The 27,320-nt window shown below is 38.5% G+C and overlaps 1 long non-coding RNA gene across 1 annotated transcript in view; it reads left to right on the plus strand.

The window, feature by feature from the left end:
- LOC125080449 (uncharacterized) overlaps positions 1–27,320 on the plus strand; it is a 203,940-nt gene that overhangs the window by 162,438 nt on the left and 14,182 nt on the right. Inside the window, exon 3 of the long non-coding RNA XR_007121395.1 lies at positions 23,658–23,768. This is a non-coding gene — a long non-coding RNA (uncharacterized LOC125080449). The remainder of the gene's footprint in view (positions 1–23,657; positions 23,769–27,320) is intronic.

Here is a 27,320-nt window from a genome sequence, read left to right on the forward strand (position 1 = left end):
TTTGTGAACTGAATGGCTTGCTCTAGTCTGAGTTTGCCCTTTTGTTGTTGCTGTGGGACTTGGCTGAAAATTGCAGGGACTAACCATCATGGTCTGAAATGTCCCTGCCATTTTTAAACTACATCCTGTGTTGAAATCTAGGGCTGTGTTCCAAATTAGTCAAGATACTGTTTGGCCCCATGTTCTACCCCCATGTAACAGCATCCTCTACACTGTAGCCTGGAATACCTAGGTTTCTAGTATCCTTTAATACCCCCTCTCAAGGCACTTCTCTATATTAGGGTCTGTTACTTGCCATACCCTACTTTTTGAACACCAACTTCTGTCAGTATCAGTTATTAATTCATTCAGCTGTTGAGTAACAGAGAAATAAACTAATACTGGCTTAAACAGGTACAGGTTTTGTTTGTTTTTGGCGTCTGGAAATACGTAGTCCAAGGGCTGATGCAGCTGCTCAGAGATACTCTCAGTAATCCAGGCTCTGCCTGTCTTCATGATTTGCCATTCTTAACAGGTGCTTTTCACTTACATGGTGGTAAGATGGCTTTGGGGTTTTTTTACTTTTAAGGGAGAAAGAGAAAGACAATGTACATACCATCTGCTTCTTTCCCTTGGAGAAAACTTTTCTGAAATCCCTACCCAGCAACTTCTTGCTTACTGAGTTGTCCCATGATCACCACGAGCCTGGTGCCTGGGTGGGATAGAAGTTGAGTTAGTCACCCAGCAGTGTCAGCATGGACACTGTGCCTGAGGTACTGGGACATTTGTCCTGACCCTCAGCTTATCTATGTTGACCTTTTATTTCAGCTCTCTTGGAAGTGATCTCTCTCCTGATCAAGACCCAGTCTGATCCTCTATAGATTAATGGGCTTTTCAGACCTTTAGTTCACTCGTGCAGAGCTGCCTGGCTCTCTCTCTACTGTGGGTGTGCTGCTACTCCCTCCTGTCCTGAATCAGCCTCATTTTCTCTCCACCCATTCTCTTCCTTCTCTGCTCTTCTCTTGTTCAGTCAGACCCTATTTTTAGGGAATTTCTTATTCAGTGCTTTAAACTACAGTGCATTCATTTAAATGAACCCTGGAGATTTTACGGCTTGGTGAAGCTTTCTAACCTAAAGCAAAATATTCAATGTAAATTTTAAGTGCATTTAAAAATGTTTCAGAGCATGGAAGTAGATCTATATTTAATTTCTGGATCTATGAGAGGGAACATGGATGATAAGAAAATCTCTTGCCAATTTTACCTAATCATATATAAATTTGGCTTTCATGAGAACGTGACCTTCTCTATTTTCACATTATTATTGTCATTTGCATATAGATCCTTCCTTATCTTCTAAATTCTGCATCTATTGGAGCTCAGAGTCAACTGGACACAGAAGTCAGAACTTCTCCAACTTTCTCTCAGTTATAAGAAATGCACAAGTAAGCAAAGCAGATTTTACTGAAGGAGGAAAGAAGGAGAGGGTTTATGTCTCGCACCCCACAGAACGCAATTTAAAATCCATTTTAAACAAAGCACTTTCTTAGTAGTTCTGCCCGTAGGAGTGACTCTTTGGCCATTTTCAAGTCAGTGCTGTGCCTCACTGTTGCTGGAATCTGCCTTCTGCCATCCTCCGGCTGGCACCTTTTCCCTCTTCTAGAGAGTGGTTCAGTTTTGGCCTGACTCCCACATGTCAAGTTGTAGACCCAGGCTCAGAAAGGTGCTTATTAAAACAAAGCTTTGTACTCTCTCAGATGGCTCAGCAAGTTGTTTGTGGGAAAAATGAAAGTTTTCTGTTACAATATACTTCCATAGTTCTCAGACTAGGCAGCAATCAAGAGAACTAAATATAAATGTATTTTGTAGAATTGATTATTTCACAATTGGACTGTTGTATTTTTGAGAGACAACCTTGTCTATAGACCATTTTGGCTAGACAGTTTTTGCAGGCCATGATTTTTTTCAGATGTACCATGGTGGTAGGGGAGAAAGATGATACTTAAAAGGTAGCTCTGTTTCTCTTTTTTAAGATAAGTTATTATTTTTTATTTAAATATAGTTGATACAAAACAAAGTTACATTAGTTGGAAGTGTACAACACAGTGATTCAATATCTCTATACATTGTGCCATGCTCATCACAAGCGTAGCTACTGTCTGTCATCATACAATGCTAGTATAATATCATTGACTATATCTGTATGCTGTACCTTTTATTTCTGTGATTTATGCATTTCCTAACTGGAAGCCTGTGTCTGCCACTCCCTTCATGCATTTTGCCCATCTGCTCCCCCTGCCCCTTAACAACCATCAGTTTGTTTTATGTATTTTTAGGCCCGAGTCTGATTTTTGTTTGTGTATTCATTTCTTTTGGTTTTTAGATTCCACATATGAGTTACATCATATGATATACGTGTTTTTCAGTTCAACTTATTTCATTTAGTAGAATACTCTTTACGTTCCTCCATGTTGCTGCAAGGAGACCTCATCCTTTTTTATGACTGCATAGTATTCCTGTGTGTGCCCGCGCACATGTACACCACTTCTTCATCCATTTGTGTATCAACAGACACTTAGGTTGCTTCCATTATCTTCACTATTGTAAGTAATGGTACAACAAAAATAAGGATGCACATATCTTTCTGAATTAGTATTCTCATTTTTTAAAGGTAAATATCTAGTAGTGTGATTATTGGATCATTCAGTTAATTCTTTCCTTAATTTTTTCAAGACCTCCAAAGTGTCTTCTACAGTGACTATGCCAATTTACTTTCCAACCAACAGTGCATGAGGCTTTCCTTTCCTCCACATCCTTGCCAGCAATTGGTGTTTCTTGGGTTTTTGATTTTAGCCATTCTAACATGTGTGAGGTAATACTTCATCATAGTTTTGATTTGCATTTTCCTGATGATGAGTGAGGGTGAGCATGTTTTCATGTGTCAATAGGCTGTCTGTATGTCCTCTTTAGAAAAATGTGTATTCAGGTCCTCTGCCCATTTTTTTGATTGGATTGTTTTTTGGTGTGGAGTTATGTGAGTTCTTTATATATTTTGGATATTAACCCCTTATCAGCTGTATCATTTGCAAATATCTTTTCCCATTCACTAGGATGCCTTTTTGTTTTGTTGATGGTTTCCTTTGCCTTGCAAAACCTTTTTATTTTGCTATAGTCTCAGTAGTTTATTTTTGATTTTGTTTCTCTTGCATTTGGGGACATAGCTAGAAAAATGTTGCTACAGCTAATGTCAGAGCTGTGTTTGCTTCTAGGATTTTTATGGTCTTATGTCTTTAATTCATTTTGAGTTAATTTTTGTGTGTGGTGTAAGAAAGTGGCCCAGTTTCACTCTTTTGCATATGGCTGTCTGGTTTTCCCAGCACTGTTTATTGAAGAGACTGTCTTTTCCCTATTGTATATCTTCGCCTTCTTTGTCATAGATTAATTGACCATATACATGTGGGTTTATTTCTTGATTCTCTATTCTGCTCCCCTGATGTGTGTGTGTCTGTTTTGTGCCAGTACCATACTGTTTCAATTATGACAGCTTCGTAGTGTAACCTGAAGTCCAGAATTGTGACACCTTTAGCTTTATTCTTTCTCAAGAATGTGTTGGCTATTGGGGTTTTGGGGGTTCCATACAAATTATACTATTATTTATTCTAGTTCTATGAAAAATGCTATGGGTATTTTGATAAGTATTACATTAGATCTATAGATTGCTTTGAATAATATAGACATCTTAACCATGCTAATTGTTCTAATCCATAAATGTAGAATATCTTTCCATTTGTTTGTGTCATCTTCAGTTTCTTTCTTCATTGTTTTATAGTTTTCAGAATATAGGTCTTTTACCTTCTTGGTTAAATGTATTCCTGGGTATTATATATTTTTGTTGTTGTAATTGTAAGTGGAATTGTTTTCTTAATTTCTCTTTCTGCTACTTTGTTATTAGTATATAGAAATGCTACTGATTTCTGGGTATTAATTTTATATTCTGCAACTTTACTGAATTTATTAGTTCAAATAGTTTTTTGGTGGGGTTTTTAGGCTTTACTATATAGAGTATTATGTCATCTGCAAATAGTGAGTTTTACTTCTTCCTTACCAATGTGAATGCCTTATTTATTTATTTACTTACTTATTTATTTATTTATTTATTTTACTTTTCTGATTACTCTGGCTAGGACTGTAGTACTATGTTGAATAAAGTGGTGAGAATGGATATCCTTTCCTTCCTGATCTTAGAGGAAAAGTCCTTAGTTTTCACCCTTGAGCATGATGTTAGCTGTGGTTTTGTCATATTTGGCCTTTATTATGTTAAGGTATGTTCCCTCTAAATACACTTTGTTGAGAGTTTTTATGATGAAGAAATGTTGAATTTTGTCAGATGCTTTTTCTGTATCTGTCGAGATGATCATGTGACTTTTATTGATCATTTTCTTGATTTGTGAATATTGAACCATCTTTTCATTCCTGGAATAAAGCTCACTTGATCATGGCAGATAGTCCTTTTAATGTATTGTTGATTGAAGTTTGATTGTATTTTTTGAGGATTTTTGCATCTATATTCATCAGAATTGTTGGTCTATAACTTTTTTGTGGTGTTTTTGTTTGGTTTTGGTATCAAGGTAATTATAGCCTCATAGAATGTGTTTGGAATCTTTCCTTCCTCCTGAATTTTAAATATAGTTTAAGGAGAAAAGGTATAACTCTTTTTAAAATGTTTGGTAAATTTTACCTGCCAATCTGGTTCTGGACTTTTATTGTATGATAGTTTTTTGACTACTGATTCAATTTTGTTACTTGTAACTGGTCTCTTTGTATTCTTTTTTTCTTTTTAATTAATAATTAAAGTTTTAATTTAAATTCTAGTTAGTTAACATACAATATAATGTTGGTTTCAGGAATAGAATTTAGTGATTCATCACTTACATATAACACCCTGGATTTTCTGTTTCCTCCCGATTCAGTTTTGGAAGATTGTGTGTTTCTAGCAATTTATCCATTTATTCTAGATTGTTCAATTTGTTGGCATACAGTTTTTGGTAGTATTCTCTTATAACTCTTCATATTTGTGGTGTCAGTTGTTATTTCTTTCTCATTTATGATTTTATTTATTTGGGTCATTTCTTTTTTTATCTTGGTGAGTCTGGCTAAGGATGTATTACTTTTGTTTGTCTTTTCAAAGAGCCAGTTCTTGGTTTCATTGATTTTTTTTCTCCATTGTTTTTTAGTCTTTATGTCATTTATTATTGCTCTGGTCATTATTATCTCCTTGCTTCTACACACCTTGAACTCACTTTTTTTTTCCTTAGTACTGTTAAGTGTAAGTTTACTTTGGTTATTTGAGCTTTATTTTGTTGTTTTTTGAGGAGGGCCTGTAAAACTATGTATTTTCTTCTTAGAACTGTTTTCATTGCATCCCAAAGATTTGGAGCACTATTTCCATTTTTATTTGTCTCCACGTATTTTTTTACTTCTTTGTTGAGTCATTGGCTGTTTTGTAGCATGTTGCTTAGCCTCCATGTGTTACTGTCTTTTTCTAATTTGTTTTCTTGTGATTGATTTCTAGTTTTATATCATGTTGGAAAGGATGTGTGGTATGATTTCAGTCTTCTTAAATTTATTGGTACTTGTTTTGTGACCTAACATGCAATCTGATCTGGAGAATGTACCTTTGAAAAGAATGTATATTCAGTTGTTTATGGATGGAATGATCTGCATATATCTGTTATGTCCATCTTATCTAACGTGTCTTTTAAGGACATTGTTTCCTTATTATTCCTATTGTTTTTCTTCCTGGATGACGTATCCATTGATACAGTGGGGTGTTAAAGTTCCCTCCTTTTATTGTACTACTATCAGTTTCCTCTCTTTATGTTTGCTAATATTTATGTATTTAGGTGCTCCAATGTTGGGTGCATTGGTATTTACAACTGTTATATCTTGTGAATTGATCTCTTTATCATTATGCAGTACCCTTTGTCTTTGTTTTTAAGTCTGTTTTGTCTGATATAAGTATTGCCATCCTGGATTTTTTTTTGCTCCCATCTGTATGGCAAATGTTTTCCATTTCTTCATTTTCAGTCTATGTGTCTTCAGGTTTGAAGTGAGTCTTGTAGGCAGCATATGGGGGGGGGGTGTTTTTTTGTTTTTGTCTTTTTAATTCATCCTGCATCCCTCTGTCTTTTGATTGAAACATTTAGACCATTTGCATTTAAAATATTTATGGATATGTACTTATTGCCATTGTGTTAATTGTCTTCTTGTTGTTCGTGTATTCTCTGTTGCTTTTTTCTTGTCTTCCTCTGTCTCCCTTGTGGTTGAGGAGTCTCTATAGTGTTATATTTGGCTTTCTTTCTCTTTATTTTTTTGTGTATCCATTATAGGTTTTGGGTTTGTGGTTACATATATATACATGAGGTTCATATATAACTTTCCAAGTAATTAACAGTCTATATTAAGTTGATGGTTATTTAAATTCAAACACATTCTAAATCAACTTCTTTTATGTATTTATTTTTACTTCCTCTTCCATGTTTTATGTATATGCTGTCATATTTTACATCTTTTTATCCATAATTTTCTCAGTCTAATTATGGTCTTTTCTTTTATACTTCAAGAAGCCCTCTTAACATTTCTTCTAAGGCTGGTTTAGTGGTGATATATTCCTTTAACTTTTGTTTGTTGGGAAGCTCTTTTATCTCTTCTTCAGTTCTACATGATTATCTTGCCAGGTGTAGTATTCATCATTATAGGTTTTTTCCTTATGGCACTTTGCATATATCATGCTACATCCTTCTGGTCTGCAAAGTTTCTGCTGAAAAATCTGCTCATAATCTTATGGTTGTTCCCTTGTACATAGAAAGTTATTTTTCTCTTGCTACTTTTAGGGTTTTTCCCCTTGTTTTTAAGTTTTGACATTTTAATTTTAATGTGTCTTGGTGTGGGTCTCTTTGAGTTCATTTTATTTGGAATTATCTGGGCTCTTTGGATCTGAATGTCTACTTTCATCCCCAGGTTAGAGAGATTTTTCAGCCATTATTTCTTTAAATCCATTTTCTGTCCTTTTCTCTCTCTCTTTTCCTCCTCCTCCTTCTTCTTCTTCTTCTAGGACCCCTGTGATGTGAAGGTTTGTTCTCTTGATGTCCAAGAAATTCCTTTACCTATCCTCATTTTAAAAAATTCTCTTCACACAGCATGAGGTTGCTCAAAAAAGTTGAAAATAGAGCTATCCTACAACCTAGGAATCACAGTACTGGGTATTTACCCTAAAGATACAAATGTAGTGATCTGAAGGGGAATGTGCACCTGAATGTTTATAGCAGCAATGTCCACAGTAGCCAAACTATGGAAAGAACCTAGATGTCCTTCAACAGATGAATGGATAAAGAAGATGTGAGATATATATATATATATATCTATATATATCGATATATATATAGGAATACTATGCAGCCATTAAAAGAAACAAAATGTTGCCATTTGCAACAACGTGGATGGAACTAGAGGGTATTATGCTGAGTGAAATAAGTCAATCAGAGAAAAAAATATCATATGATCTCTCTGATATGAGAATTTGTGAGGCAGGGCAGGGGACTTGGGGGGTAGAGAAGGAAAAAATGAAACAAGATGAGATCGGGAGGGAGACAAATCTTAAGAGACTCTAAATCTCACACAAAGAACTGAGGGTTGCTGGGGGTTGGGGGGTAGGGAGAGGGTGGTTGGGTTATGGACATTGGGGAGGGTATGTGCTATGGTGAGTGCTATGAAATGTGTAAGTCTGATGATTCACAGACCTGTATCTCTGGGGCAAATAATACATTATGTGTTAATAAAAATAATTAAAAAAATTCTTTTCTCTATCTCCTGTTCAGCTTGCATGCTTTCCCTTACCATGTCTTCCAGAATGATGATATGTTCTTCTGCATCTGCTAATTTACTGTTGATTCCCTGTAGTTGTCATTTCATTTATTGTATTCTTCTACCCTGCCCGTTTTCCCCCCATATTTTCTATTTCTTTCTCACTGAATTCTTCCACTCTTCTCTCTGTGTCCTGATGAGCATTTTTATCATCATTACTTTATATTTTTTATCATGCAGATTGCTTATCTTCCTAACATTTAATTATTTTTCTGAGGTTTTGTCTTATTCTTTCTTTTGGAGCATATTCTTTTGTCTCCCCAGTTTGCTTGACTTTCTGCGTTTGTTTCTATGGATTAGGTGAAACAGCCACTTATCCTAAACTTGAAGGAATGGTCTTGTGTCTGGTTATCCCCTATGTAGACTGGGTGCTTGGTGACTTGCTGGCTGACTAAAGCTGTAGCTGGCATGGGCTAGGGGTCCCAGGGCTCTCCATGCCATGGGTGACTTGGCAGGACAGCTAAAGTTGAAGTGTGCCAAGATTGGTGTGTTCTCTGGATTCTCCCTGCATCTGGTACCCTACCAAGACAGAGAAAACTGAAGTACATGTAAGCTGGGGTGTCCTGGGATACTCTTGGGAGGTGCTCTGACAAGACAGTTGAAGCTGAGGCCGTGTGCAGGCCAGGAGGTCCCTGGGCTTTCCATGCAGTGGGTGCCCTGGCAGGATAACTGAGCTGAAATGGGGCAAGCTGGGTTAGCCTGGGGTGCTCGGTGTAGGGGGTGGCCTGATCAAGTGACTGGAGCCAAGGCTGCCGTGGGTGGAGGTTCTAGTATACTCCATTTAGGGTGCCCTGGCAGAGTGGCTGAAACCAAAGCGGGCTTGGGCTGAGGTTTCCAGGGTGCTGGATCTGAAGCAGGTGTCACCTGGGAGGCCCGGAGAGCTCTTTGCAGGGGTGCCCTCGCTAACTATCAGAAGCTGAAGTGCTGTGGGCCAGGAGTGTTCTCTGGTGATCTCTACCTGTTACCTCGGTGGGAAGTCTGGAGCTGTGGTGAGTACTGCCCAGCCCTGTGGCCTCCTTAGTGGGATAATGAGAGCTGGTATAGGCGGGGTCCTGGAGCTCACTGAGGCTGAAGGCTGGTTAGGGCATTGGACCCTACTCTGGTCTGACTCTTGAAGGTGGGGGTGGGGGGCGGGTAGTGAAAGCCATGTCGCTCGCCAGGCTCTCTGACCCAGAGAGATTTGTAGATTTGCCTCCACTGTTTGGCAGAGTTTTAGGGCTGGATCTTTTCTACACTAGTTGTTCCTTTAAATGTGGCTTTTTTTTTTTTTTTTTCCTGTGCCCAGGGACAGAGGAATGTGCTGCTGTTCCCTCAGTACTCTTTCCCCTGTAGTTTATAGCACTGGGTAGTGCTATATAGTAGTTTATTCCCACTGTTACAGAGTCTCCTTCTTTCTTGCTGTTCTCTTTCGCTGCTCCATCTTTTGTTGTGTAGAAGCTGTTCAGTCAGCCCTCAGTTCTTTTTCAGGAGGAATTGTGCTATAAATAAACGTAGTTTGTTGGGTTCTGTGGAGAAGGTGAGTTCAGGGTCTTCCTAGGTTGCCTTCTTAGACTGCAACCTTGTCAACATTTCTTCTCCTCTGTTTCTTTGTGTATGTGTCGATACATCTTTATGCATTGTGGCTGAGTATCTTGGGTGTCTTCTTTCATATCAGAATCTCTGATTATCCCTTGTAGCTAGGTGTAGACTTTGCAAGTAATTTCTCTCAAATGGGTTGTTGTCAGAGTATTGTGGGAGACTTATGAAAATTGTCTTCCTTTGTTCATTTCTCTGCATTGCTGATTGGAATTTAGTCGTGATGTCTGGAGCCCAAGCGTCCATCTTTGACCTTGAAGGGAAGCCATGTGTGAGAATGGAAGAGGAGCAAGGCAGAAGATTGGCGTCATGGAGTGCTAAGTTAGCTCTTGGCTACTTCAGACTTTGTTTATGTGAGAGGCTAATGAACTGTCTTGTTTCAGCCACTCTATTTTGTGCATTTTGTAACATGCAGCAGATTCCATTTCTGATGACACTTTATTTATTCTAAAGATTTGATATGTATTCAAAGAGTTGTTACTTTGTAGCTAGGCTGACCTCTAAAACTGTGGTTTCCAAAATGAATAAGCATATACCACAGTATGTGTAAGACACTTTGGGATATAGAAAGAAAATATTAGAACATTTCTTTTAGAAATTCTAATAATAATATAATAAGATAGAAGTTAAGATTTACTCACCTTTAATTAATGAATTGACTTGTCTCTGTATGTTGAACTATCATGGTATCCTAAGGAAAATTTGACAGACCTTCCACTAATGGAAGGATTAGTGGTCATACCCTCCATTCTTGGCTTGTTTTTAGCATATTGCAACAATGAGTATATTGTTTGTGTTGGTTACAAAGATTTACACATTATGGTTTTAGCTAAACTAACCTTTGCAAGATGGCTAAATGACTTAATAATGTTTTAGGAAAGCAATTATGAATTGAAGATAATCCCAACACAAAAGAAAAGCAAAAAAAATGGCAGAGCAGACACTTACCCTAGTCTGTGATTTGAGTTGCCTTTAACCATGAAGTGATTACACCATTCTTATTTTACCTCACTAAAATGTTATTATTATTTTTAGTGTGAGGGAAGCAGTTTGGTACTATTAATAGATAAAAAATATAGTGTAGTCCATATTAATCTTTTCATTTATAATTTCTACTTTTGTATCTGTGGATAGTATACATAATATGAGTAATTAACATATAATTTAATAATAAATATATTTATATATGTGGGATGAGGGATTATTTTTCTGATGGGGTGAATTTTTTAAAGGTTTTTTTTTTTTTTTTAAGTTTGGAGAAGTTTGAAAAGGTAAAAAGTGGTATTTCCAAGCCCTCCTGGCCTGAGATTGGAAAAGATGAAGTGAGGGATAGGCCTCCTTCCTGCAGTTAAGTTAGGCTACTGCTGAACTAAAATTGTGATAACTCCATGCCCAGCTTGAAAAGAGATTATGATAAACAAGTTTTGTTACTCCTCTCTTATAGTTTCCCAGCAGGTCTGGCCTGAGGCTCAGATGGAAGGAAATACAGAAACTAGGGATAATAGTAGTAATATCCAGTGTTATCCACTGAAACTTACATAATTCATGAACATCTTTCCTGCGTCAAGCTTACACGCTGACTTCGAGCCGTTAAGTCAGCTCATTTTAACTCATTGGATATGTGGAATCACTGTTGGAATAGTATTTCCTGATATTAAAATAGAAAAATTTAGGTCCAGTGCCCTTCTCAAACTATCTAAAAGTACAGCTATTCTTTTACAATAGCTAAGATTATAGGCAATACATCTTTTATTGTTGCTACTGTGACAATAATTTCTTGGTGTAAATTTCTTCCAGTTTAAGTCTAAGAATACTCATCCATGGAATTTCAGAAGATTTGGATCTGACCAGGATAAATGCCAAAAGTATCTGTTGTTATACTGAAATGTGGTAAATAATCATTTTCCAGAAGGGCTGAACACCCATTGTTTCTTTTCCACTGAGGATAAGATACAAAGTAGAATCCCAGGTATAAGAGTGATGTATAGTCAAACCAATATAATGGATGAATTTTCCATTACCCTTTTCATCCTTCCCATGTCATTTCTGGTATTGACTAAATGGGGATGATTACATTGGTTATTTCATGTTTTGGGATTTGTGTGCCACTCACTTCTGTAGGTCTGATCGTCAGCAACAATAATTTCAATGTATTTCAAACCCGAGTTTAATTATAGGGGGGAGGGAGCTGTGAGTATATGAGTGTGAATTAAATCACAGGCGTGTGGAAGAGAGGACAGTGATGGGTGACATGTGGGCATGGTAAGGGGCTGGACGAGAGGATGTTGTTGTCTTTTAGTTTAAGGAGTATAAGGGACAGCTAGGATTGTGTGTGGTGTGTTTGTTTCAAATTTCAGATGTCCTATATAATAGGTAACAGAAATACCACAGAGTTACGAGAAAACTAGAAAGGTAGAGATGAACGATGTTGCAGAAACTTTCTCTGTTCTGGACACTACTCTTTGAAGTAGTTGAAAATTACTCAGCAAGTGAAGAAAAAGATAAATGGGGAATCCAGTGGTGTTTTGTAAAAATGACCAGCAACCACAATTTATATAAGGCTGTCATAGGTTAAAAATTATGGTGACCTCTATTTTTTAATAGCTTTATTAAGATATACTACACATTCCATATAACTCACCCATCTAAAGTGTACAGTTCGATGACTTTTATTATATCCTCAGAGTTGTGTATGCATCAACACAAAACAATTTTAGAATATTTTCATTACCTCAGAAAGAGACCTCGTACCCCTTAACTATTCCCCATAATCCCTCCATTCCCATCAGTACCAGGCAACTACTAATCTGCTTTTTTTCTATATAGATTTGTTATTCTAGATCTTCCACATAAATGAATCAAACAATATGTGGTCCTTTGTGACTGGCTTCTTTCACTTAACGTAATATTGTAGGGTTCATCTATGTTGTACTATGTATTCGTATGCGTCAGTGTTTGATTTCTTTTTATTGCTGAGTGCTATTCTATTGTAAGGATTTGCATTTGAGTTGTTTCTACCTTTTGGCTGCTACAAATAATGCTGCTATGAATATTCATGCACGTGTTTTTGTGTGGACATACGTTTTCATTTCTCTTGGGCCTTTCCTAGGAGTGGGATTGCTAGATCATATAGTAAATCTGCTTTTAAACTTTGAAGAACTTCTAGACTATTTGCCCATGTGGTTGTGACATTTTATATTCCTATTGGCAGTGTCTGAGCCTTCTGACTTCTCATCCTCATCAGTACTTAATTATTTGACTTTTTGATTATAGCCATTCTAATGGATATGAAATAGTATTTCATTGTGGACTTGATTTGCATTTTCCTGATGATTAATGATGTTAAGCATCCTTACATTTGCTTCTTGACCATCTGTGTATCTTCTTTGGAAAGATGTCTTTTTTCTTTACTTTATTTTTATTTTTTTACTTTATTTTTATTTTTGAGTTATAAGAGTTCTTTGTATACTCTAGATACGAATCTGTTACCAGATCTATAATTCATAAAAATTTTCTCCCATTCTTTGGGTTAACTTTTTATTTTTTTGATGGAGTCCTTTGAAGGATAATTTCTATGTAAGAGCATATTTTGGAGGGCATTTGAGCCTGGGCTTTCTTGAAAGTAAAGCCGGGGACAAAGCTTATGTACAGGTAATTTGTTAGGAAGTAATCTCAGGGAGCAAGAGTGAGGGACAGGGAGATGGGACAAGGATGGAAAGACAAAAGCCTGACCTGTAGTTGAGTTAGCCACTGGCCTGGGTGACTGGCACTTGATGGTTGCTGGGACTTTCTGAGGCACTTTATAGAATGTGTTCCAAGAGCTGTTCATCTGTGGGACAAGAGGGGCCAGTATTTAGCTATCGGTTCCCAATCACCTGCTTGTTAAGGGTGGTCCCAAGGGTATTAACTTCTGGGATGTGCATGTGAGTGCCACGCTGGTTTCTGATGGCATCCCAGGGTGTGTATTGGAGGTGGCGGGAAGCCGGAGGTGTGTCCCGCAGATCCCAGGTGAAGAGCTCTCTGGGTGGTGGTACCTGCGCTATCCTGCTGAAACCACCATTGAACTTGTCCCTGCAGGAGGGGCTGGGGCAAAAGGTAGACCAAGAGAATCCGAACTGGTGCATAAGGAACATCTGTTCTACTAGGTAACAAAATACTGAGATTTACGAAAAAGCCCGCAGTCACCTGGTGAAGAAGAAATTCCTAAAAACCCATTATGATTGAGAGGAGTTAAACTAGCATTGTGGATCATTTCTGGTGATAATATGGTTCATTTGAATAGTAATTAGCAATTAAATGTTTTTTGAAAGCATCTCACTTAACTCACAACTCCGAAAAGTAGGTATTATTAGTTCCTTTCTTAGCATAAAGGAATGGAGGCCCAGAGACAATTAAATCACTTGCTCAAGGCCACACAGTGAATTTTGTTGCCGCTTGATATCCTTCCTAGAAGCTTGGTGAGAGAAATATTGAGGCCGCACTGTCTGAGTGTGAATATACTCTACTCCTTCCTCCAGGTGAGGAATTTCATATTTAGGTGAGTTCTGGGGGCCCAGGAGTCAGAGTTGATGACTGAGGGGGTCAGAGAGGGGATGTGAGTGTGAGACAGATGCGCTCCAGTTTCTGGGGACCCTCAGGTGGGGTTGAGGCGGGGCAGATCTGCTAAGTAAAATCAAGCATGCACTGGAGGCAGATCTTACTTGGAGTTTTCGGTTTAAAGTGGGACCCATGAACATCCCTGTGTGGGCAAGCTGTGGCCTATTTTCTGCCCGTCCGTGACTTCCACTCCAGGCGCTTGAAGCCACCAGCAGGGAACTGTACCTAACACATCATTTAGTCTCTTTTGTAGAACTGGTTTTATAACATTGCGCTTTTGGAACATTGTACTTTGGTTCACATCAAGGTACATGAGGTACGTGATAAGAAACTCATTCTTGCATTCATTCTGAAGCTGTTTGGAGGACAATGTTCACTGCATTAGTCCTCATTATAAAAACCCAATGGGAGAAATTTCTCTCTGGATTCAGTGACAGTAATAGTTGCATTCCTAATGAAAAACTTTGTTTTAGTCTTATGGACACTGTAAATTATGTGACTGGGCATGCATTTTTGCTTATCTGGCCTTCCAGAAGGTTCAGAACCAAAGTTGTGACCTATAATAACAAAATAATAAGGTAGTAATGACATTATTTGAGGGTTGATCTAACAGTGATTTTTTTTTCCATTTTCTGCTCTTATTTGATCTTTGGTCCATTTCACTTATTCTTGAAAATAATCTTGCACTGAATGCATTTTAAAGCTGCTGCACACAGGTAATAGGGTACAAATGATACAACTAGTGAAGGCAACAATCTGAATTTAAACTCAGAGTTTCCATTATAAGTCCAGTCTCCTCTCCTTGATGATGCAATTTACTCAGGCTTTCAGTCTCTGAAACTAAAAGTAGCTGGGTTGGGAGGGACAGGTGATTGGCTGTTTCGGTCCATTGCAGTTACTTTTGTTTTTCAAAAAAAAAGTGTTTCTTGATGTGTTTGTGTGTGTGTACATGTGCACACATGGATGCCATAAAGTTTAGAAAGGGGTCAGAAGGTCCTTGAAATAAATCATCCCTTTATACAGTCACAGCAGGGCAGCAAAAAATTTGACTCTGAGCTTAATGAAAATGAACATCTTCCTATTTTCAATTTTAGGCCATTCAGATTTATTTGGAGAGAAGTTGTGTTCGTGGGAGAGCTCTGAATGTGTGCGTGGCCCTTTATTAGATCAGTCGTATATGCTGTGTTTGTTGAGACCCGGAAGTAAGGACACTTGGGGAAAGGTGAGAGAATATTGACCAAACCAGCTCAGGCCAGGACAGGCTGTGCAGCTGGAAGGGAATACGGCACATGTTCTGCCCACCTGCTCTCTCAGAGGGTCCCTCGAGAAGCTTCAGCTACCACCCTGGCTCTCACACAATTCTTTGGTCCTAAAATTTTTGAAAACTCAAAGGAGCACCAGAATTGTCCCTGACCTAGCCCATTACTGTATTATTAACTTATTGTCCCCAAACCCATTCAATTTCATATTCTCCTTTACCTTTGGGCATTTAATTTTTATCTCCAACCTTATAGGGCTATGAAAGCTTTTGGAGGTCTGGGGCCTTCTGTTACTAAGCAAGACTGCCTTTTTCAGCATTTCCAGAACAGTAGATTTTATAACCTCCTTTGGAGACACCTTTTGGCATTTAATCCGTTCTTACCTTACACTTAGCCCTCATCCCTCCGGCTGTGTCTTGAGCACAGTTCTTTCTAAGTGAGAAAAAAAAAAACAATCAATGATCTATACCAGCGTTTCTAAAACATTGTATTGGAATAACCCAGGGTACTTGCTAAAAAGCAGATTCTCAGGGCATTGGCATCAGAGGGATAGATGAGAAGAATCTTGGGTAGGATCAAAGAATCTGTCATGTTTTCAAGCACTGGAGGTGTACTACTTTTCCATATTTCAAGAAGCACTATTCTATACTTTTGACCTGTGAGCCTCAGACTTTGGAATGGAGTTTGTTAATTTTAAATATATTGCCTATCCATCTTTCTGGAGTACAGATTTTATAGATCAGATATTGGACCTTAGAATTCATAGAAACACTTCTGCTAATGTTCACCAATGTTTTTGGGATATGGAGCATTAGATCCTCTCTACTCTTCCAAGTTATTTGGTTTCCAAATTCGAAATTCCAAGTTATTTGGTTTCTCTTTGCTTGATTACACTTAAATATGTTAAATGTTGTATTTAATATTTTGGAGATATCCACACAATATTAAATAAGGTATAAACATGCATATATCATAGTTCTTGTCCTCCTAGAGTAAAATTTCTTACTGTATATACTAAAAAAGCTATGTTGTTCACTTGCATGGGTAAGTTTGAGTAATAGATTAGTACAGGGACGTAGGGAGACTAACATAACAAATACCCAGATACCTATTACTTGAATTTAGCAAGTGTTGCCATGTTATAGTATTTAACTCATATTTCTTTTATTTTTAATATAATGTTATAGATAAAATTGAATTTTCATTTGGATCCTAACCTCTCCAATTTCCATTTCCCTTCCTCTGTTCACAGAAGCAAATCTTAATCTGTATGCATATTTTTTCCCTTAAGGTAAATTTCTAGAACCCTACTTGATGAGTAAAAAAGCATAAAGATTTAAAATCTAGGGACGCCTGGGTGGCTCAGTCATTAAGGGTCTGCCTTTAGCTCAGGTCATGATTTCAGGGTCCTGGAATCTAGCCTCACATTGGGCTCCCTGCTCGGCAGGGAGCCTGCTTTTCCCTCTCCATCTCCCCATTTGTGTTCCCTCTCTCGCTGTCTCTCTCTGTCAAATAAATATCCTAAAAAGAACAAATCTTGCCAAAACTGCTCCAAAGTATATCAGTTTGTATTATTGCCACTGCATATGAGCTGGCTCTTTTCTCTTAGGCCAATGCCAACAGAAATTGAGGATTTGTCATTAACAATAAATCCAGATTTTATAGGTATTGGTAGTGTATCACTGTTGGAATTTTAATTTTATTATCATTATTGAGTTTAAACATATTTTGAATATAGTAATACATTTACATTGTTCAAAAACGAGAAAGTATTAAAGGCATTTTAATTATTTTAAAAGAAAATTACCTCCTGCATCCTTGAATTCCAGCCCCCTCAAATGTAACCACTATTTTAATGAATTTCTCTGCCCGGTATTTCTGTATGTATATTTGAATATCATTGAATATCACACTAGATTTCTATCCCTCCTTCCCTGACACACCAAAGTTAGCGTATTTGTTCACTATTCCATACTTTGATTTTTTCCACATAGCAGTATAGCTCAGAGATACTTTTATAATCTCTTTATAATTTTATAATATTTTCATGAAAGTTCCCTTATTTCTTCTCTTTGCTGCGTAGTATTCCATGATACACCTGCACCATACTTTCTGTAACCAGCCCCAGCTGGCAGATACTTGGATTATTTCCTTACTCTTGCTAAAATACCTGGTGTTGAGCCCTTTAAAATGTGTGGCAGTGCATTTTCTGGGTCAGAAAGTATATTCATTTATAATTTTCATAAATATTGTCAGATTGTCCTTTTTAGGTGCTGTACCAGCTTATTGAAGAGATACATGGAGTGTGCTATTTCCCCCCAATCTTACTAACTGAAGTTTGATCAGTCTTTTGAGAATTTGTCAGTCTGACAAGTAAAAAAGTTTCTAAGTGTATTTTTATCCTAATTTTCTGTTACTTGAAGAGAGTGGAGCATCTTTTCATATGTTTGAGAGTCATTATGTTTATGTGAACTTCCTGTTCCTATCTTTTGGCCATTTGTATATTGAATTTTTCTTTTCCTTATCAATTTCTAAGAACCTTTTGTGTATTAGAGATATTTGAGTCTATTTCCAGATTTCTTTTTCTTCACTGCTGGTTTATTGATGTACTACTACAACACTGAGTTGATTAATGATATTGAATAACATGTTTTACTATCTGGTAATAGTAATCCCCTCCTTGGTCTCTTTTTTCTTTTAGCTCTTTTCCCCTGACTACTCTATTTGATTATTTTTCATATGAACTTTAAGATTAACTCATCTAGTTAAGAAAATTAAATCTGGGGGCATTGTGTTAAGTTTACACATTTCTTTAGGGAGAAACAAAATTATGATATTGAGTTTTTCTTCTTAAGAACATGGTTTGTCTTTTCATTTGTTCCTGTTTTCTTCCATGTCATTTAGTAGTGTTTCAAAGTTTTGCTCATCATGGTTTTTTGCATTTTTTACATTTAATTGTAGGTATTTCATCTTTCTCAATGCTGTTACGTAGGAGATCTCTTACTCTAGTCTTCTTTCCACCTTGCTGTTATATGTTTTCCTAATCTGTGATGATTACTGTGATCTATCGAATTTTCAATGATAATAACTCCATTTTTATGTCACAGAAGTCCTCTTTCCTTATCAAAGCTCAGCTGGAGCTGTCTTCTCTAGTGTTCTGGTCTTTCATTATTGTTTATTCTTTTAGCTCCTTAATATTGCTAAAAAGCTTATTTTATTGTCTTTTTCAGCTCTGAGGGCTCAACCTCACCTGTTTTTGGAGTCTAGTCTGTCCTTCATGGCACTTTCTTTCCTTAGGTGATTTCAAATTTTTGCCGTGAGGGCCTCTTCAGTGGGGCGACTTTGCCCCCAGAGGAGTCCCTTAGGACCCTGGTTGTGAAAATATTCCCAGAGCAGATTATGTATACTTCTTGCAGATCCTTAACATTTTCAGTGGTTGTGGGGAGGGCTGTATCTTAACTTCTTGTCTTCAGGATGCCTTACCTTATCATTAGTGTAGACAGAGACCCCCACATTCCTGGGGTTTGATGTCTCATGAGTTTATTTTTATCCTCCCTTAGAGCTCTGGACAGATGGCAGACTTCTTGCTCTTCCCTCAGGCTTCTCGAATTCTTTTTACATGGAAGTGACAGCTCTTCACCATTGTGTGTTACGCAGAGGGCTCCATTTCAGTTTCTATGCTTACTGCAAGCAGAGCCCAATCTTCAGTCCCTGAGGGGGTGTGAACATTCTGTGCTGTCATGTATCTTGGGCCCATGTCTTCTCTAAGGAGTCTTATAATTGATAAGGCAACGTTATCCAAACAAAAATGAAAATGAATAAGACTGTAACACTGGGAAATATCCGAAAAGAATAATCGTGTGGATGTGGAGAAATTTCTTCCTATTCTTGTAGGAAAACATTGGAGAGACAGACTACAGTGATTTTTTTCCTAAATGAATCCTTCAGGGTTTTGTTTTGTTTTCTTTTTTGGGTTTTTTGTTTTTTGTTTTTTTTTTAATCAGTTTTTGCTCTTGCTTTAAGTAAAAGTTGATAAGATCTGCGTCGTCTTCTCTCACCTTCATTTCATTTTATGTCAGGAGTTAATTATCCAGTCGGTATTATTATTATTATTATTTTTTAATTTATTTGACAGACAGATCACAAATAGGCAGAGAGGCAGGCAAGGGGGGTTGCGGAGCAGGTTCCCTGCTGAGCAGAGAGCCTGATGTGGGTCTCAATCCCAGGACCCTGAGATCATGACCTGAGCCGAAGGCAGAGGCTTTAACCACTGAGTCACCCAGGCGCCCCGGTATAATTATTACCGGCACCTAGAGTCTCTGGGCCTGCAAGAAGTTTAGAATTACACATAGGCTTTTAGCAATTTACACAGTACGGGCTTTGAGCCAATTTGAGAAACAATGAAAGCCATTATCATCTATCTGTAAAATACCTTGCCCTGTGTTTGCTGCCCTCAGAACAGTGAGTTACAAGAAAGCTACAAAACACGGGTGAAATAATTGGGCGTGCCGTTCTGGGCAGTTTGTAAGCCCCCATGCTCTGGCTGCTCATCCATCGTGTGCTTATTGGCTTTTTCTTTGGAAAAGTCAGGCAAGTTTTTTCGGGAGAATCACCATCCTATTCCAGCTGCCTGTTGTCTTCAGAATATTTCTTTGCCATAATCCAGGCTTCTCTGAATATGATTTGATTTTGAGTCCACAAATGCCACATCCTTATTGGCTAAGACAGTCATTTCTCTGTGATATTAAGGTATTCCCCCCCACCCCCTTTTCTTGTCTTTGAGTCCAGGAAATAAGGGGCTAGATTTTGTCCAACAGTTGACTTTCTTCAGCGTCCTTTCTCTTCTTTATCTACTCTACTATGATCTTGGCATTTTCTGCTTTCTTCTCAGTAGGTATGTTACAACAGGAGTTCAGCCACAACTATGGAAACACTTTTTCTAAAAAAAATTAATTAATGAATTAATTATTTCAGTAGTTTTTGGTAGCATGTTTCCATCTTTTATGTGAACTACTGTTTGGTTATGAAGAAAAGTCTTTTGAATTATTGAAGTCTCTTGGCAGTGATGTAAGATTACTCTGTATCATCCGTTCACTAGGTAAAGAACAACTGCCCTGTGCCTTCTTAGAAAATGAACAGTGTCACACACACCAGTCAACAGAGCACCACAGGAAACCTTCAGCTCACGAGTGTCCGGCATAATGAGCGGGGGCTGGGGTTTTGCTGTATGCCCAGACCTCATGGTTCCCCACTGCAGGCCACTGTACCATCAGCTCTAGGTTCTGGGAATACCATACACCTGTGTGGGCACGTGGAAAGGAACGTGCATAAACCTCAGGGATGGTCTGCCTGGAGCACCTGAGCCAGTTTTGTGGCCAGACCCGTCGTGTGAACTGGGACTTGCCCCTGGACTGGGAAAACAGCCTCTGCTGTTCTTAAGTTTGACACTGTTTTCCTCTCAAGATAATAGACATTCCACAGAGAATGGGACCTCAGATGCAGAAGAACTGGTAAGAGATGAGAACATCCTCCTCTTTAATGACAGGGACTCCACTGGCACTGCACACTGAATGCAGTAGCAGTTTTGTGGGGCTCTCACGCCTCACTAGGGATATATTTGGGGGAGAATGTGATGAGGATGGCAAAGCGATGAGTCGTGGCTCCCTGGGCTGCCTGCACTGATGTGCTGATTTAATTCAAGGATGTGCTGAGAAGACACTTGTCGGCTTGGAGCACGAATTCCGGAGAGAAGCACCCTTGCATTTAATAAGAATGAGGAGACGGTGGTTTTGAACCCTGTGTTATTCCTCACTGCGGGTTTTCTTAAGGGTTGATAATTATGCCCATGTGGTTGGGCTTAAAGCTGGGCTCTCTCTTTCTGGGCCAACTGGGTAAAACAGTCTAGTTGGGCAATGTGAGCGTTGCAAGTGGGTGTTTGCTGGCAAAGCCAGTCCCTGTGCTATTCCCGGAGAGGCGGGCGCCATGTCTGGCCTGTGGGGTGGTGGGTATTTGTCTATATGGAGGGGCAGTGAAGCAACCACATAGTTTAAGCCCCCGCCCACCCTGTCCTTCCCCCCTGCAGAGAACTGTGGGATAATTTGCTCTACAGGACCTTCGAACAGAGAAGCCAAATAGATTCTCTTGGGACAGACAAGGACTGTAGTAAAGCCATGATTTTATGATTTTATACAGTGCCTTTCCTAAGGAAATTCTCGTTTTATAAAATGAATGTAACTGGAGCAACCTGGCAGTCCAAATCCTTTTAATTCTTCTCTTACCTTAATGCCCCAATAAGAAGCACTCAGACAGCTTTGGTTTTGTTCTGTGTCGGGTCTTCTGCTTCATTCAAAGAGAATCTACTTCTAAGGCACTTTGTTATGAAGATATAATGCTGTATTTCTAGGGCAAAATATTTAGAAATTGACAGATACATGAAAGATGTATGAATGCTTTTGCTAGGGAGAGCTTGTTGCTTCAGGAAAGGGGTTTTGGTTTTCAAGCATTAGACACACTATTAAAGTACTTGTAAATTACTATGAAATACTATGCTGGGCTAAGCTACGTGATCGCCAGCCTTGCTTGGTTCAGCTAGGTTTCTCCCAGCTGTAAACACTTGACAATTTGGCTACAGCTCTTCGAGAAACTGGTTGGCCCTGAGCGTGACATCTCCAGCCCCCCTTATTTATTAGTCTAGGATGCAGAGCCCTTGCCTTCAAGGACGTAAAGCATCCTTCAGAGACAACAGTTGAAAACAAAATCAAAATGGAATTCAATTTGTGAAACATCCCAAATCACTGTCACAGGTTGAACCCATGTTTCCATTCATTTTTCACCAGTGTGACATGTACATCCCCTCATGGAGCAGATCCTTACTAAGCATGCAGTGCTAAGTGCTGGCCAGAGTCCAGACCTTTACCAGAATCTAGGTTTACTTTCCTGAGTGCGGCCCGACCGCCATGAAATCCTCCAGTTTTCCATACTACTACTGGTCAGTTCTTTTGTGAATTTCTTCCTGTGAGTATTTCCCTTTTCTCTCATTTACAGGGGACCCTCTTCCTCTGTGATGAGGATATGGGTGATACAGCTGGGTAGGGATGGGGGGGAGAAAGAGACCATCAGAATTCATTCTGTGTGGGGACTTAATTTAAGCTTCCCTGAGTAGTATAGTAAGGGTTCTTCTGAATTCTCTGTTTCTACATTTTGGGGATGTTCTTTGTAAAGTGGAGCCACATTAGCTTTAATCCATTTGATACATTATGAGTTGTATTGAAATAGGATGACATGAAAAGGTATGTAATTTGGAACCATGTATTACTGTTCAAATCTGGACTCACTGCTTACAGTCTATATGTCTTTGGACAAATTACTCTTTCTGAGCTTAGTTTTCTCAGTGTAAAATGAGGCTGATAATAACAGTAAACCCAGTGCCATGGTTTGAACTTGAAAATGAATATTAAATGTGTACTTCACTTTTACTAGTATTTCCCTTTCTTTTGTTTTTTAATATAATAAATCTGGCAGGAAACTACTATGCTCTGACTTGATTCTTGGCTTCTCAGCATCAGCAAGATATTAAATTGGCAAAAATGAAAGAAGTTTAAAGGAAAAGCACTTGAAACAATTGATGTCGGTAGTAAGATTTATGTATACAAATAATAAAGATAAAGCATTTTTGTATAAACTGTGGAAACCATTCTTTTGCAAAGAATGCAAATATAAAAGCATTTTGATTTAATTTAATTTATCATAAAACTTATGCTTTCACTCAAGGATTGGAGTCTTTATGCATGTGTTCATTAAGTTCTCAGTACTGCATGAGGAAGGCATTATTTCTCAATCGTAGATGGGAGGAACAGAGGTGCATGGAGATAATGTGATTGGGACAAAACTGCATAGTGGATGAGAAGCAAGCTTGTGTGGGCTCAGTCCAGGCCTTCAGGGCTTTGGTCCCAGAGCCTAAAGGTACAGGGTCCCCAGTAACTACTCAGGAGTATAACATATGCCCTCTTGGGTTTCCTTCTCAGAACCTGTCAAAGAGGAGGAATTAATTAACCAGTGATCTGCTCCTTTGACTTGTCCCATGTCCAGCTGAACCTTCATATTCAGTAGCTGTCACCTCCCTTTTGTCCCGTCCCTTCATTTTACTCACTTCTCCAAACCAGGACTCTGGTTAAATTCAACTCTGACTTTCTCCAGGCCAGCACCCAGATAGCATAGGAAGAATACACAATCATGCTGACTAGTCTGTCTTTAAATTCATGACCTTGAATGTCCTATTCTCTCCTTGCCAAGTTTTAACACGTTCATCCCCGCCTTCATTTTCAGAGAGACATTTGGAGTGTTGGAAGAGGATTGCCACAGCCTCTCATGACACCACCTTTCAAAGCCTTCCAGCATGTGTACGTGCACATTCTGTCATCCTAGCAGTGACTGGAGGTGAGTCTGTACCCTGAGCGGAGCCCCCAGGTCCCATCTTCTCTCACCTACTCACAGACATTCGTCCACAACTTCTCTCGTTCTTCTCTGACATTTTTAGTTTGTTGTCATTGTTGTTTTACTGGTCTCTTGGGTCATTACCATCAGTGTTCAAACACATGGCGTTTTTTACCATATTAAATCCCAAATCCAAAGCAAAACAAAAATAAGCAAAAAACAAAAAACCCAACAAAAAACAGAAATTAAAAAAAAAAAAAACAAAACCCTCTTCTTTCACTTTGCTTCTTCCAGCACCTATTGCCTATTTTCCTTGCAACAAAACTCTGACCCAGAGTTGTCTAAACTCAGTTTCCAATTTCTTTCCTCCCATCTCTTTTCATTCTGGCTTTTATCCTCGCTGCTGTCCACAAACTGCCCTCGTCTGCGTTACCAATGTCTGCCTTGTTAAATACAGCTGTCAGTTCTCATATTAGTTCTCAAAAGCAGTTGACACATTGATTCTTTCTTGTGAATAAACTTTCTTCTCTTGGCTCTAGGATACCGTGCTCTCTGTTCTCTTACTCTACTCTACCTCATGTCCACTCCATTCCAGTGACATCGGTCTTTTCCCCTGTGAGGTGCCCATGGCTAACCACTTCACTTAAGACTTTGCTCAAATATCAACTTCTCAATGGTTTCTACTTTGACTGTCCTATTTAAAATTGTCCTATTTAAAATTATAAACTATGCCACCCCTACATTCCCAAATCCTCTTGTAATACTGGATATTTCTCTCTGGCCCTTATCACTTCCTGATATATGATGCATAATATGTTTCTTTTTTGTATTTTATTGTTTCTTGTCTCTATCTTTTTTTTTATTTTTAAAATTTTTTATAAACATAATGTATTATTAGCCCCAGGGGTACAGGTCTGTGAATCGCCAGGTTTACACACTTCATAACACTCACCATAGCACATACCCTCCCCAATGTCCATAACCCCACCACCCTCTCTCCCTACCCCACTCCCCCCGGCCCCCTCAGTTTGTTTTGTGACATTAAGAGTCTCTTATGGTTTGTCTCTCTCCTGATCCCATCTTGTTTCATTTATTCTTTTCCCAAACCCCCCAGGTTACATCTCCATTTCCTCATTTCAGGGAGATCATATGATAGTTGTCTTTCTCTGATTGTCTTGTCGCTATCTTGCCAGAGGTAAGCTCCTCCAGGGCTAGAATCTTCTTTTGCTTCGTTTGCTGACAGAATATCCAGAGTGCCTACCATTGAACCAGACATAAAGTGGATGCTCAAATGTTGAATGAATAAATGATTCTAGGAAACTTGCTGCCCTAGCTGTGTAGTTATAGACTTGGATGATATTGGGGCACGTGGGATTTGAGCCTACCTATTCCTGGACTGAACTGACTGATTCTTTGATGGAGAGAGTCATCAGATACTGTGGAGGGACTTATAGGGATCCCTGGCCCAGTATTTTTCATTTGGAAGACTGCAAGGTATTTTTTCAGAGATTTTACAAAAGTATACCACGCTGTTAGCACTCTATCTGGTGCAATAACAAATGAATAGAAAAAGCTCCAGACTTTATCTACACCTCGCATTCATGCAAAGCAACATGAGTTCTAGAATGTACTTATTAGGGGACGGGGGAACCAGCTGGGTCTCCTTTGTGGCCAGATCCTTGGACCTCATGGTCACATGGCATAGACTGTGGCACTGGGAATCTATTGGGTTATGCAATGATTGCTAAATAGTCCATGTTGAGGTAGACAGACTATAGCTTGAAGTCAGATAGATAAAGGATCAGGGCAGATCCTGGACTTAACACCTCTGGGCTTTCCTTTCTCTCCACTCTGAGTCGCTGTGGGGTTCTGTAGGAAGTGTAAAATTGCCAGCCCAAGGTAGGCACAGAGCAGGACCACTAAGGGCGAATTTTCCTTCCCTGAGGAGGAACTCTCTGCATTACCCCTATTATATTATTTCCTGGGTATCACAAAGGAACTTAACCTGCCTGAATATCTGAACATACACTAAAGAGATTAATTTATGAACCAGAAGAAATGGAACAAAGAACTTCTTGCTTCTCTTTTATGAACTCTGAATGCCTCAGATTTACAGTAGAAATTACAAGACTGTAGCAACTTTCCAGGGAATATACATGAAAAGACTGCAAATCGTCAATTTTGGAGCTGAAAAGAACTCAGTAGCCATTTAAATTTCCTCTCAGAATATGTGATTGTGCATATTTATTGAGAACCTACTGTGAGCAGGTTTGAGGTGATTTGTGGCATTGAGCATAGAAGAGATGGGACTTGTGGATTCCAGAAACACGAATGTGCTTTCATTGCACTGGGCAAAAAATATTTCTAGCAGGATGACTGAAGAACTACTAAGGGACTTTCTAAGAGATTGTTAGGGGCACTTCAGAGGATGCTGTTAGGAAGCTTTTAGGGAGTTGTGCAAATGCATAGTCAGCTTAAAGCCATTAAACACATTAATTAATGCCAATTATTCTCGTGTGGTGGCTATAGGTGCAATTGAGAATGACTGCACCGCATCTGTTTCCTTCAGGCACAACTTTAGTCTTCATTTCAGAGTGTGTAGGACATCTAGGATTAAAAACAAAGCAAAACAAAACACACAACCCTTAGCAGTGTCAAGAAAATCAATTCCTAGGTAGTCCTATAAAAGTCACTTGCCATTTAGTGCTGTAATTAATTCACCTGTGAAGTAGAAATAGTAACAGTGAAATAAGACTTATTTTTCTGAAACTTCTAATGGAGGTTCCCCGCAATAGAAGTGGGTTGAAATTGACTATGGAAATTATCATGCAGCTGATGACTGAGGAAGCCCAATTTCATGGGAAGGGGAAGTAAGGACTGAGCCAGTGCTCATTCCTATTTCGCTGACATTGCTCCCATGGAGAGTGTTTGTAGCAAGTGTGACTAAGGCTGCGTTTGAATTGAATTCACCTAGTCTTCCAAACTGAGTTAATTTCAGCTCTTCAGAAAAATACACACATACCATATTTCTAATGATGCAAAACCAGTTTAGACTATAGGAAAGATTTTCATTTATTTTCAAATAATTAGAACTAACAATGGCTGATTTTTAAGTATTAATTGGGCTGACAAATGACTTTAAGATTCACTTTAAATATGTAGCAATAATTAAGTTCTGTGAATGATTTGGTAGGTCCTCATCAACAGCTAAGTGAAAAACCAGAACAGAAAATTAAAAATAAAATATGATCTCAGTTACGCAAACATATTTACATACTTCACATTTTCCTCACATATGTGATTAGGAAAATAGTGGAAGTAAACATAGCAAACGTTAGCAGTGGTCATCTTTAGGAGATGGGATTATTGGTGCTCTTTTTCTGTTTTCTGTATTTTCAATGCTTTCGCGGTTCCAGTGAAAGTCTGTTAGTCTTATAGTAATAGACCAAAGCCATTAAAATTGTGCTTAAAGGTACTTTGCACAGGGCAGGAACATAATACAGCAAACGCTGAGAGAATGAATGGGTCCATCAGGAAAGCTGACAAGCTTTACCA

The sequence above is a fragment of the Lutra lutra genome, chromosome 11 (assembly GCF_902655055.1).
Source record: "Lutra lutra chromosome 11, mLutLut1.2, whole genome shotgun sequence".
NCBI lineage: Eukaryota > Metazoa > Chordata > Mammalia > Carnivora > Mustelidae > Lutra > Lutra lutra.